This window comes from Oncorhynchus masou, unplaced genomic scaffold (genome assembly GCF_036934945.1).
Source record: "Oncorhynchus masou masou isolate Uvic2021 unplaced genomic scaffold, UVic_Omas_1.1 unplaced_scaffold_2495, whole genome shotgun sequence".
Lineage (NCBI taxonomy): Eukaryota > Metazoa > Chordata > Actinopteri > Salmoniformes > Salmonidae > Oncorhynchus > Oncorhynchus masou.
The window spans coordinates 18,597-30,709 of NW_027008948.1; positions in this window are offsets into that span (position 1 = coordinate 18,597).

Here is a 12,113-nt window from a genome sequence, read left to right on the forward strand (position 1 = left end):
GAGTAGCCAGGTGGAAAGCATGGCCAGCTGTAGAAAAATGCTTATTGAAATTCTCAAATATAGTGTATTTAGTGTAGGTAATATGCTGCAGTCAGGTTACCAGATCATGACGAGGTTTTAACTATGACCAGTAGGTCATAATACAGTGGTCACAATTATGACCAACTGGTCGTGTGGCTATCAGAAAAAGACGTCATATTCTGGCCAGTAAAAATATGTTAAAAAAACATCCTTTTTCAACCAGTTTGTGACCAGAATAAGATGTCATAAAAAATAGATCATCCTGACGGCTTTTCAACCAGGTTTTGCTCACTAGGTACCGGGACAAGATCCCTAGACCGGATTGGATTTAGGTTTGTGGGAAAATATGGTTGTGAATTTGAAGAGATGGATTTGAAACCAACCAAATACAGTTCATCTGAAATCCAACTCTGTTGCAGGTCTACCACTAGATGTCGCCAGGGGGCTGTTTGTCCTCTGTTGGCTGGCTGGCTGCTTGCCGTGGGTGAACTCCACAAACCCTGGGGAAAGCAGCGCTTTGCCCATAAAAGGCTGCAATCCATCCGCTTCTCTCTCTTCCCCCTGCTCCTTTCCTCTCTCTCACTCAGTCTTTCTCAGACTGGAGGGATATTTAGAGAGAGTGGAGGCTAGGCCAGTCAGGCCTACCTTATGAGGAGCTGAGTCAGCCAGGTCTACTTTATGAGGAGCTGAGTCAGCCAGGCCTACCTTATGAGGAGCTGAGTCAGCCAGGTCTACTTCATGAGGAGCTGAGTCAGCCAGGTCTACTTTATGAGGAGCTGAGTCAGCCAGGTCTACTTTATGAGGAGCTGAGTCAGCCAGGTCTACTTTATGAGGAGCTGAGTCAGCCAGGTCTACTTCATGAGGAGCTGAGTCAGCCAGGTCTACTTTATGAGGAGCTGAGTCAGCCAGGTCTACTTTATGAGGAGCTGAGTCAGCCAGGTCTACTTTATGAGGAGCTGAGTCAGCCAGGTCTACTTCATGAGGAGCTGAGTCAGCCAGGTCTACTTTATGAGGAGCTGAGTCAGCCAGGTCTACTTTATGAGGAGCTGAGTCAGCCAGGCCTACTTTATGAGGAGCTGAGTCAGCCAGGCCTACTTTATGAGGAGCTGAGTCATCCAGGTCTACTTTATGAGGAGCTGAGTCAGCCAGGTCTACTTTATGAGGAGCTGAGTCAGCCAGGCCTACTTTATGAGGAGCTGAGTCAGCCAGGCCTACTCTATGAGGAGCTGAGTCAGCCAGGTCTACTTTATGAGGAGCTGAGTCAGCCAGGCCTACTTTATGAGGAGCTGAGTCAGCAAGGTCTGCTTTATGAAGAGCTGAGTCAGCCAGGTCTACTTCATGAGGAGCTGAGTCAGCCAGGTCTACTTTATGAGGAGCTGAGTCAGCCAGGTCTACTTTATGAGGAGCTGAGTCAGCAAGGTCTACTTTATGAGGAGCTGAGTCAGCCAGGTCTACTTCATGAGGAGCTGTGCCAGCCAGGTCTACTTTATGAGGAGCTGAGTCAGCCAGGTCTACTTCATGAGGAGCTGAGTCAGCCAGGTCTACTTTATGAGGAGCTGAGTCAGCCAGGTCTACTTTATGAGGAGCTGAGTCAGCCTGGTCTACTTCATGAGGAGCTGAGTCAGCCAGGCCTACTTTATGAGGAGCTGAGTCAGCCTGGTCTACTTCATGAGGAGCTGAGTCAGCCAGGTCTACTTCATGAGGAGCTGAGTCAGCCAGGTCTACTTTATGAGGAGCTGAGCTTGTTGTCAGCAGCAATATTCCTAAAGGAGGACAGAGGTCAGATGTGACTGTCTGCTTCTCTCTCTCTACTCTCGCTGCTCACAGCACAGCACACATAGTTGGAACTAATATTCTCTCATTATCTCTGTCTATGTCTGTCTGGGACTGGGCTTAATACTGAAGGACAGGTGCCCACGGACGGACGGAACCATCGTGTTACGGACGGATGGATGGAACCATCGTGTCACGGACGGATGGATGGAACCATCGTGTCACGGACGGATGGATGGAACCATCGTGTCACGGATGGAACCATCGTGTCATGGATGGAACCATCGTGTTACGGAAGGATGGACGGAACCATCGTGTTACGGAAGGATGGACAGAACCATCGACTTCTCAGGGTCTTGGACTTCTTTGAGTCTAGATAAACGTTGTGAATAGGGCACGACAAAGCCTATTCCCCCTCAGGAAACTATTTGGCATGGGTCCTCAGATCGTCAAAAGGTTCTACAGCTGCAACAGAGAGCATCCTGACCGGTTGCATCACTGCCTGGTACGGCAACTGCTCGGCCCAGTACATCACCGGGGCTGAGCTCCCTGCCATCCAGGACCTCTATACCAGGTGGTGTCAGAGGAAGGCCCTAAAAATTGTCAAAGACCCCAGCCACAGACTGTTCTCTCTACTACCACATGGCAAGCGGTACCGGAGTGCCAAGTCTAGGACAGAAAGGCTTCTCAACAAGAGGAACCAGGCGGAACCGCCCCTGCAATGCAGAGGAGGAGCCGTGACACCCCCCCTCCTTAAAATTCGGGTCCCATCCTCAACCCAACATATTCAAAACAATTCAAATTTCCCAAAAAACTTTAAAAGAAGGATACCAGTCCCGGCTCCTAGTAGTATCCCCGTGTCCCCCCAACTGACTGTCCACCCCTCAAACTCGGCAGCCCTGGTAACCGGGGGGGGCAATTTAAGAGGAAAGAGACGCAGACAGCCCGTAGGGGTCAGCAGAGAGAAGATACAAACTAGGTTAAAGGAGCACGGGACAGAGCATCAGCAATGATATTATCCTTACCACTAATATGTCTAATATCAAGGTTGAATGTTTGCAAGAACAAAGCCCAACCTATCAGGACCTCAGAAAAACAAGTGGGTTGTGGTCAGTGAACACAGTTAAAGGTCAAACCAGAACCAACATAGACCTCGAAGTGCTGTAAAGCCCAAATTAGACCTAAAGCCTCCTTTTCAGCATAGTAGAAACTGACTGGACACTCAACATTGTTCTCCTGGAGAAGCACAGCCCGATTTGACTGGCATCCACCTGCCATTTGAAAGGTTTCCCAAAATGTGGTGCTGCCAATACAGGTGCCAAACACAACAGAGCCTTAACTGCATCAAATTCCTCTTGACACTGTGTGGACCAGATAAATTCAGCCTTGGCCTCCAACAGATTGGTCAGGGGGGACACTACTACTGAGAAGGTTTTACAGAAAGCACGGTAGTACCCCGCCATTCCCAGGAAGTGCATCAGTTCTGTCTTTGTGGACGGCTGTGGGAACTGCTTCTCAGCCTGGACCTTGGCTTCCCCAGGACAGACAAAACCCTGACCAACAACCTTGCCTAGGTATGTGACTGTAGCTTCGGCAAACTCACCTTTTGCCAAATGAATAGTCAGCCTGGCCCACACCAGTCTTTCGAACTGGGCTCCTCCCAGGAGTCTGAGTAGACAACCACGTCGTCCAAATACAGGGCACACCCTTCCAGACCTGAGACCACCCGATTCTGGAAGGTGGCTGGAGCATTCCGCAAGCCGAAGGGCATCACTGTATAAGATCTCACAAGCTCTTTTGGTAAGGGGTACTTGCCAATATCCCTTTAAAATATCAAATTAGCTAACATACTTTGCTGACCCAACTTGATCAATACAGTCCTCCATCCTAGGAAGAGGGTAAAGGTCTGCTTTAGTAACATTGTTAACTTTTCTATAATCAGTGCAAGGTCTGAAAGTGGAATCAGACTTTTTGACCAAAAGACAGGGTGATGCCCAATTTGAACAACATGGCTCCGCAATACCATTGTCCAACATATACTGCACCTCTGTTTCCAGTTTCAATCTCTTCTCCTCAGATACACAATAAAATCTCTATTTGATAGGCTTAGCATCTCCGATGTCTGTCTGTCTGTCTGTCTGTCTATATATTTATAGTGGGTTTGCGATGGAGTGTCAGAAAACAAAACAGGGTAGTTTCTAATAAGATACCAATTCATCACGTTTCTCAGAGTCTAAATGATCTACCAAAACCCCAAGGTTTTGCAAAGTCTGGGAGTTTTTCAACCGACCTTGTAAGACCTCATCCGAAACCCTAATGTTCTCCTCTTCTCATCCCCTCCACCAAGTTAAAACCAGAAGATGCAGTGACTGGAGCAGCCGTCAACGATGTCCTCACCGCTGGAGGGCCTTCTACTTTGCTTAGATCACGGGGAGTGATAACATTTTAACAGGTTCACACGGCATAATATAGAGGACTTCCTATGACTAGGGGTTTCAGTAAGATAGTTCAAATTGGACACTTTACGCAACACAGTGAAAGGACCACAATATATTTGCCTGAAAAGGTGAACTGACAAGAGGCAGAAGTCCACGATCACCGGGACTAAACTCACGCAGCTCAGCCTGGCCGTCATATTTCAGTTTCCGTTGAGAAGATTTGAGTTTTTCTTTCGCCAGTTCACCAGCCCTATACAACTTCAACCTAAAACCATTTACATAGTCAATAAGGTTCTGAGGTGGTTCCTCAGGCAAACAACCATCCTGCAACACTGCTAAAGGCCCACGCACATTATAACCAAACACTAAGTCATTTGGGCTAAACCCTGTGCTTTCCTGCACTACTTCACGAGCAGCTAGTAACAGCCAAGGTAACCCCTCCTCCCAATCTGCAGACAGTTCTATACAGTATGCACGAAGCAAGGATTTTAAAGTTTGATGAAAACGTTCCAAAGCTCCCTGGCTCTGGGCATGGAACGCAGTTGGCTTGTGTTTAACTTTAAGCTGTTTGAGAACCTGAGCAAATAAATGGGAGGTAAAGTTAGACCCCTGATCTGACTGGAGGATTTTTGGATTCCCAAATGTTGAAATAAATTGAGTTAACGCTTTAACTACTGATTTTGAAGTTATGGTACGCAAGGAAAAAGCTGCCGGATATCTGGTTGCTTGACACATAACAGTTAATAAGTAGCTATGACCTGACTTGGACCTTGGTAAAGGCCCAACACAATCGATAATAAGATGCTCAAAAGGTTGCCCTACGGCTGGTATTGGATACAAAGGTGCTGGCTTTACAACCTGGTTTGGCTTGCTTTTGCGCTGACACGTACCACAAGTTTTAATAAACTGAGATACATCCCGCTTTAAACGTGGCCAGAAAAAATGTACGAAGTATGAGATCATAGGTTTCACGAACACCCATATGACATCACACCACATCACCAGGTGAAGTTTGCAACACTTTATTTCGCAAAGTAGCAAGTACAACTATTTGAAAGACTGGTTCTCCTAGACCCTGATCATAGTGTGGAACCCATTTCCTGACCAACAGCCCATGAAGAAGAAAATAACACTGAGCACTATTCCTCACCACTGAATCAGGAACAACTTTATCAAACAGATCAGCCAAGGTAGTATCCGCCTTTTGCTCAGCCATCAATGAATCTCTAGAACTAGTCAACTGTTCTGTCTGAAGTTTGACTGGCAACTCAAGACTTTCTGGCTTACTTTCTGGCTTACTCGCAATCTCCTTACGAGAGGCCGCGCGGGGAACCGCACAAACTGGAAATACAAATAGTTTTGATCCGGCGATTCCCTTGCAGGGGACACTGAAGGTTGCTTCTTAAAGATGTTTAGTTTGCCATCTGCCCACACCTTACTACCTGCCAAGTCATTCCCCAAAATCATGTGGACTCCCTCTACTGGCAACTGGGGTCTAACCCCAGCATCTACATCACCCTCTACCAGACCACATTTTAGGGTAACTTCATGTAAAGGACAAGAGAATGGAACTAAACCCAAACCACATACCACTGCCAGTATCAGACTCTTTAGAGAACGGCAAAACAGATTCCAGAATACAATAATCTAAAGCTCCAGTGTCTCTTAAGATCTTGATTGAAACATGTTGGTTGCCATCTACCAGGGACACGACACCATCTGAAATAAAGGCTGAGAAATCACAGAGGGAAGCCTGAGAATCAAACTCAACGAGTGGCTGAGAAATCACAGAGGGAAGCCTGAGAATCAAACTCAACGAGTGGCTGAGAAATCACAGAGGGAAGCCTGAGAATCAAACTCAACGAGTGGCTGAGAAATCACAGAGGGAAGCCTGAGAATCAAACTCAACGAGTGGCTGAGAAATCACAGAGGGAAGCCTGAGAATCAAACTCAACGAGTGGCTGAGAAATCACAGAGGGAAGCCTGAGAATCAAACTCAACGAGTGGCTGAGAAATCACAGAGGGAAGCCTGAGAATCAAACTCAACGAGTGGCTGAGAAATCACAGAGGGAAGCCTGAGAATCAAACTCAACGAGTGGCTGAGAAATCACAGAGGGAAGCCTGAGAATCAAACTCAATGAGTGGCTGAGAAATCACAGAGGGAAGCCTGAGAATCAAACTCAACGAGTGGCTGAGAAATCACAGAGGGAAGCCTGAGAATCAAACTCAACGAGTGGCTGAGAAATCACAGAGGGAAGCCTGAGAATCAAACTCAACGAGTGGCTGAGAAATCACAGAGGGAAGCCTGAGAATCAAACTCAACGAGTGGCTGAGAAATCACAGAGGGAAGCCTGAGAATCAAACTCAACGAGTGGCTGACCTTGGTGGTCAGAGGCTGCAACAGGACTTGCCATCACAGCAGGTTTAACTTGACCTGACTTTTTTTTTTTATTTAAGCAGAGGACAATCTGTCTTCCAATGTCCTTCAACTAAACAGCAGCGACCAGCTTTAGTTTAGACCCAAATGCCTGCTGAGGTCTTTGGAGAGAAGACCCAGAAAAAGGTGACCTACTATTCCTAGGAGTAAAGTGATCTTTATGGTACATGTCACTGTTGGACTCAAACTGGCTTTTACTGTATGTGTGTATGCCTGTACTCAGCTGCAAGGACTGCTGCCTCACTTGGAGACTGATTAACTTCACGTTCATTCATGTAGCAACCTGGTCAGACACAGAATGTTTGAACTGTTCTAACACAATCTAATTAGACAGACCCTCAAAAGTACTACCTTCAGGAGCTGTACACCAACGATTAAATGCAGAAGTCAAATCACGAACAAACTCAGAATGGGTTTGTGAATCTCAACTTTTTCCTGTAACGAAAACGTTGACGATATGCCTCTGGCACAAGCTCGTAGACCTTCAGAACTGCTGATTTAACTTTGGCAAAAACTTCACTGTCAGCTACACTCAGTGCTGTAAAAGCCTCACGTGCTTTACCTGTAAGTACACATTGCAACAACATAGTCATGTCCAAATCTGACCAAGCTCTAGCTTCCGCAATACGCTCAAATAAAGCAAAGTATGTGTCTGGATCTGACTCATCAAATTTAGGCAACAAACGAAGATTCTGTGAACCATCAAACTGTGTTAGTCCTTCTGGTCTATTAGCATTTCTCAATCGCTCTCTAACTGCATTTGCAACAGCTCCCTTTGCTGCTCAAAAGTTAATGAAGGGCTAGACTGAAAACCTGCACCCTCACTACTAGCAGACTGACCCCAAAAAAACACCCATTTCCCTAAGACCCTGCTTTAATCTAGTTAACACTCTTTAATTGTTTTATCAACAATCTCAATCTGATAATGTTCAGCAATTTCAATTAACTGCTCCTTAGGACACAACTCTAAGGCGACCTCTGAAGGAGCTTGAACAAAACTACCCAGAATGGAAGACATTTTCCTCAACCAATACAACTATTACAAATGCTCAAAAAAACAAAAACACAACTCACCTGCTGTCAGTCTGGGTTCAAGGACAGGAGCCACACCCCACTATCCTCCAAAAACAACCAACTAACTGGCCCTGGTCTTCGTGCAGTCACATGTGGTGGGGTTTTGTGCACAAAACCAGTGCGGTGCTCCAGAGCTGATGTAAGGGAAAAGGATGCTCTTCCCACGTTCACTGCCACCTAAAACAAAAACGCCACGAGCCTCCTATTGACACTCGCAGATAAGCCTGAACAGGAGAGGACTCCCACCTAAACAAAACCCAGAAAAACCCGGAGTGAATTGCTAACCAAATTTAGCTACCAAGCTAACTAAACCAAAGGAACACATGGCTCTCAATGCTCTCTCCAATATTGGCCCAACCAAAACATCCCGTCATACAAAAAATGTGGCTGAACTAAACTAACCCAAGTTAACAGAACAATAATCCAATAAGCCAAATTACAAATAAACAAACGTATCAATAACAAGACAAAGACAATCTAACCAACTATAACAAAATGTTAAAGTAAACTAAAATACTAAAGACTAAAGTACAATTAACTTTAACTTACGGACGAGCCCCCACTTGTCCCAGGCTCATAGCCGCCCGCCAACCCCTCTTTCTACTCATCTGGTACTCTGTTCATCATATATGCATAGTCACTTTAACGAAACCTACATGTACATACTACATCATACAGGTGTCTGTATGTAGCCTTGCTACTCTTTTTTCAAATGTCTTTTTACTGTTGTTTTATTTCTTTACTTACCTACACACACACACACACACACACACATACTCTGATCCCAGGTGACTCCAATCACTAACGACCCTCCTCTGCCTGCAGGAGGAACCACCCCTGCAATGCAGAGGAGGAGCCGTGACACCCCCCTCCTTAAAATGATGGTCCCACCCTCAACCCAACATATTCAAAACAATTCAAATTTCTCCAAAAACTAAAAACAAAAAAAAAGGATACCAGTCCCGGCTCCTAGTAGTGGCCCCGTGTCCCCCAACTGACTGTCCACCCCTCTACACCTGTTGTGTTCGGGCGCACGTGACACATTGGGCTGGTTTCCCAGACAAATTAAACTTAGTTTTGGACTAAAAAGCAATAGAGATCCTCTTATGAGCATGGTATTTAGTCCAGGACCAGGTTTAATATGTGTCAGGGAAACAAACCCTTACACTTACAGTAAGTCTTGGAGATGCAATTTTGCAAGAAGCTTGACCTTGAAGTAGCTTGACCTTGAAGTAGCTTGACCTTGAAGTAGCTTGACCTTGAAGTAGCTTGACCTTGAAGTAGCTTGACCTTGAAGTAGCTTGACCTTGAAGTAGCTTGACCTTGAAGTAGCTTGACCTTGCAACTGTCAGGGTGATCAAACGATGACAAAATTCCTCTGATCAACAATTTAGGCTGAAATGACTACACACTTTGTCCCCTCCTCTGCGGACATTCTATCTCTTCTGGTGATGTGGGACATCTGGCTAACAGGCACGCCAGCAGGGCGCACTGACAGGGTGGGGGCTTGGAGTGTGTGGAGAGAGAGAGACAACAGATGACTTTAAACTTCCAAACAACGTAAAGCAGATTGATGTGCATCGTTGGCAATGGAGTCATCAATGTTAGCATGAACAACCTGAACCAGCCAGACAGGGCTTAAAGGTCATATAACTTCTTGTACACTCTGTGTGGGTACCAAATGGCAACCTATTCCCTATACAGTACACTACTTTAGACCAGAGCCCTGCAAAGTTAATCACTTTAGGGAATAGGTTGCCAATTTGGACACAGAGATGCTGGCCCATGTTGACTCCAATGCTGAGCGTGAAAAACCCAGCAGCGTTGCAGTTCTTGACACACTCAAAAAGGTGCACCTGACACCTACTACCATACCCTGTTCAAAGGTACCTACTACCATACCCTGTTCAAAGGTACCTACTACCATACCCTGTTCAAAGGCACCTACTACCATACCCTGTTCAAAGGCACCTACTACCATACCCTGTTCAAAGGCACCTACTACCGTACCCTGTTCAAAGGTACCTACTACCGTACCCTGTTCAAAGGCACCTACTACCATACCCTGTTCAAAGGCACCTACTACCATACCCTGTTCAAAGGCACCTACTACCACACCCTGTTCAAAGGCACCTACTACCGTACCCTGTTCAAAGACACCTACTACCATACCCTGTTCAAAGGTCCCTACTACCATACCCTATTCAAAGGTACCTACTACCATACCCTGGAGACAGATTAACAGTCAACCCCTGGTGACAGAAATACAGTCAACCCCTGGATACAGACACACAGTCAACCCCTGGATACAGACACACAGTCAACCCCTGGATACAGACATACAGTCAACCCTTGGAGACAGATTAACAGTCAACCCCTGGAGACAGATTAACAGTCAACCCCTGGAGACAGATTAACAGTCAACCCCTGAAGATAGTCAACCCCTAGATACAGTCAACCCCTGGATACAGTCAACCCCTAGATACAGTCAACCCCTGGATACAGTCAACCACTGGATACAGACACACAGTCAACCCCTAGATACAGTCAACCCCTAGATACAGTCAAACCCTGGGTACAGTTAACCCCTAGATACTGTCAACCCCTGGATACAGATTAACAGTCAACCCCTAGATACAGACATACAGTCAACCCCTGGATACAGATTAACAGTCAACCCCTCGAGACAGATTAACAGTCAACCCCTGGATACAGATTAACAGTCAACCCCTGGAGACAGATTAACAGTCAACCCCTGGAGACAGACATACAGTCAACCCCTGGATACAGATTAACAGTCAACCCCTTGGATACAGATTAACAGTCAACCCCTGGAGACAGACATACAGTCAACCCCTGGATACAGATTAACAGTCAACCCCTCGAGACAGATTAACAGTCAACCCCTGGATACAGACACACAGTCAACCCCTGGAGCCAGATTAACAGTCAACCCCTGGAGACAGTCAACCCCTGGAGACAGTCAACACATGGAGACAGATTAACAGTCAACCCCTGGAGACAGTCAACCCCTGGAGACAGATTAACAGTCAACCCTGGAGACAGATTAACAGTCAACCCCTGGAGACAGATTAACAGTCAACCCCTGGAGACAGTCAACCCCTGGAGACAAATTAACAGTCAACCCCTGGAGACAGATTAACAGTCAACCCCTGGAGACAGATTAACAGTCAACCCCTGGAGACAGACAACCCCTGGAGACAGATTAACAGTCAACCCCTGGAGACAGACAACCCCTGGAGACAGTCAACACATGGAGACAGATTAACAGTCAACCCCTGGAGACAGTCAACCCCTGGAGACAAATTAACAGTCAACCCCTGGAGACAGATTAACAGTCAACCCCTGGAGACAGATTAACAGTCAACCCCTGGAGACAGATTAACAGTCAACCCCTGGAGACAGTCAACCCCTGGAGACAGATTAACAGTCAACCCCTGGAGACAAATTAACAGTCAACCCCTGGAGACAAATTAACAGTCAACCCCTGGAGACAGATTAACAGTCAACCCCTGGAGACAGTCAACCCCTGGAGACAAATTAACAGTCAACCCCTGGAGACAGATTAACAGTCAACCCCTGGAGACAGTCAACCCCTGGAGACAAATTAACAGTCAACCCCTGGAGACAGTCAACCCCTGGAGACAGATTAACAGTCAACCCCTGGAGACAGATTAACAGTCAACCCCTGGAGACAGTCAACCCCTGGAGACAGACAGAGAATGAAATCAAACACTGGATGCAGACACACACACATCGTTTATTAGGTTCCGTCATCATTTAATATATTAGACCAACATGGGGGGGGGGGCACACATGGACTTCACTTCTGAAGGCTGTTATTATTCATTCATGACTAATCTAATTTATTTATACATGTGTAATATAATATAGATAACCAACAACTTGCCTCCCTTTCAAAGCGAGAGAGATTGACATCAGATAAATGTAAAAAATATGAAAATAATATTTTATCATGATAATAATAATAATGAAAAACAATGCATAGCATATAGGCTTTTCCAGAACAACAAGTCTCTATCATCAGGTCTGAGGTGGTAAACTAGCTCTCCCCCCCTCCTTCCTAGCCAATAGAAACCTGAGGAGGGTGTCCTATGCATCCCGGTACAAAGAACACGGTGAAACCCCCTTGAAGCCCAGGCCTGCACCTATCCAATACTTTTACATGTGTGACGGAGCGCACACATCAGGAGATAGGAGAGATTATTGGGATGCAGATTCGTGTAGGAGACGAGCTGTTTTGTATAGTATGACTCAGGATGGTGGCGAAGCCTCACTTACCTGTGATCGCTTAGCTTTGCCTGGTGCTTCATTGATCTGTGATCGCT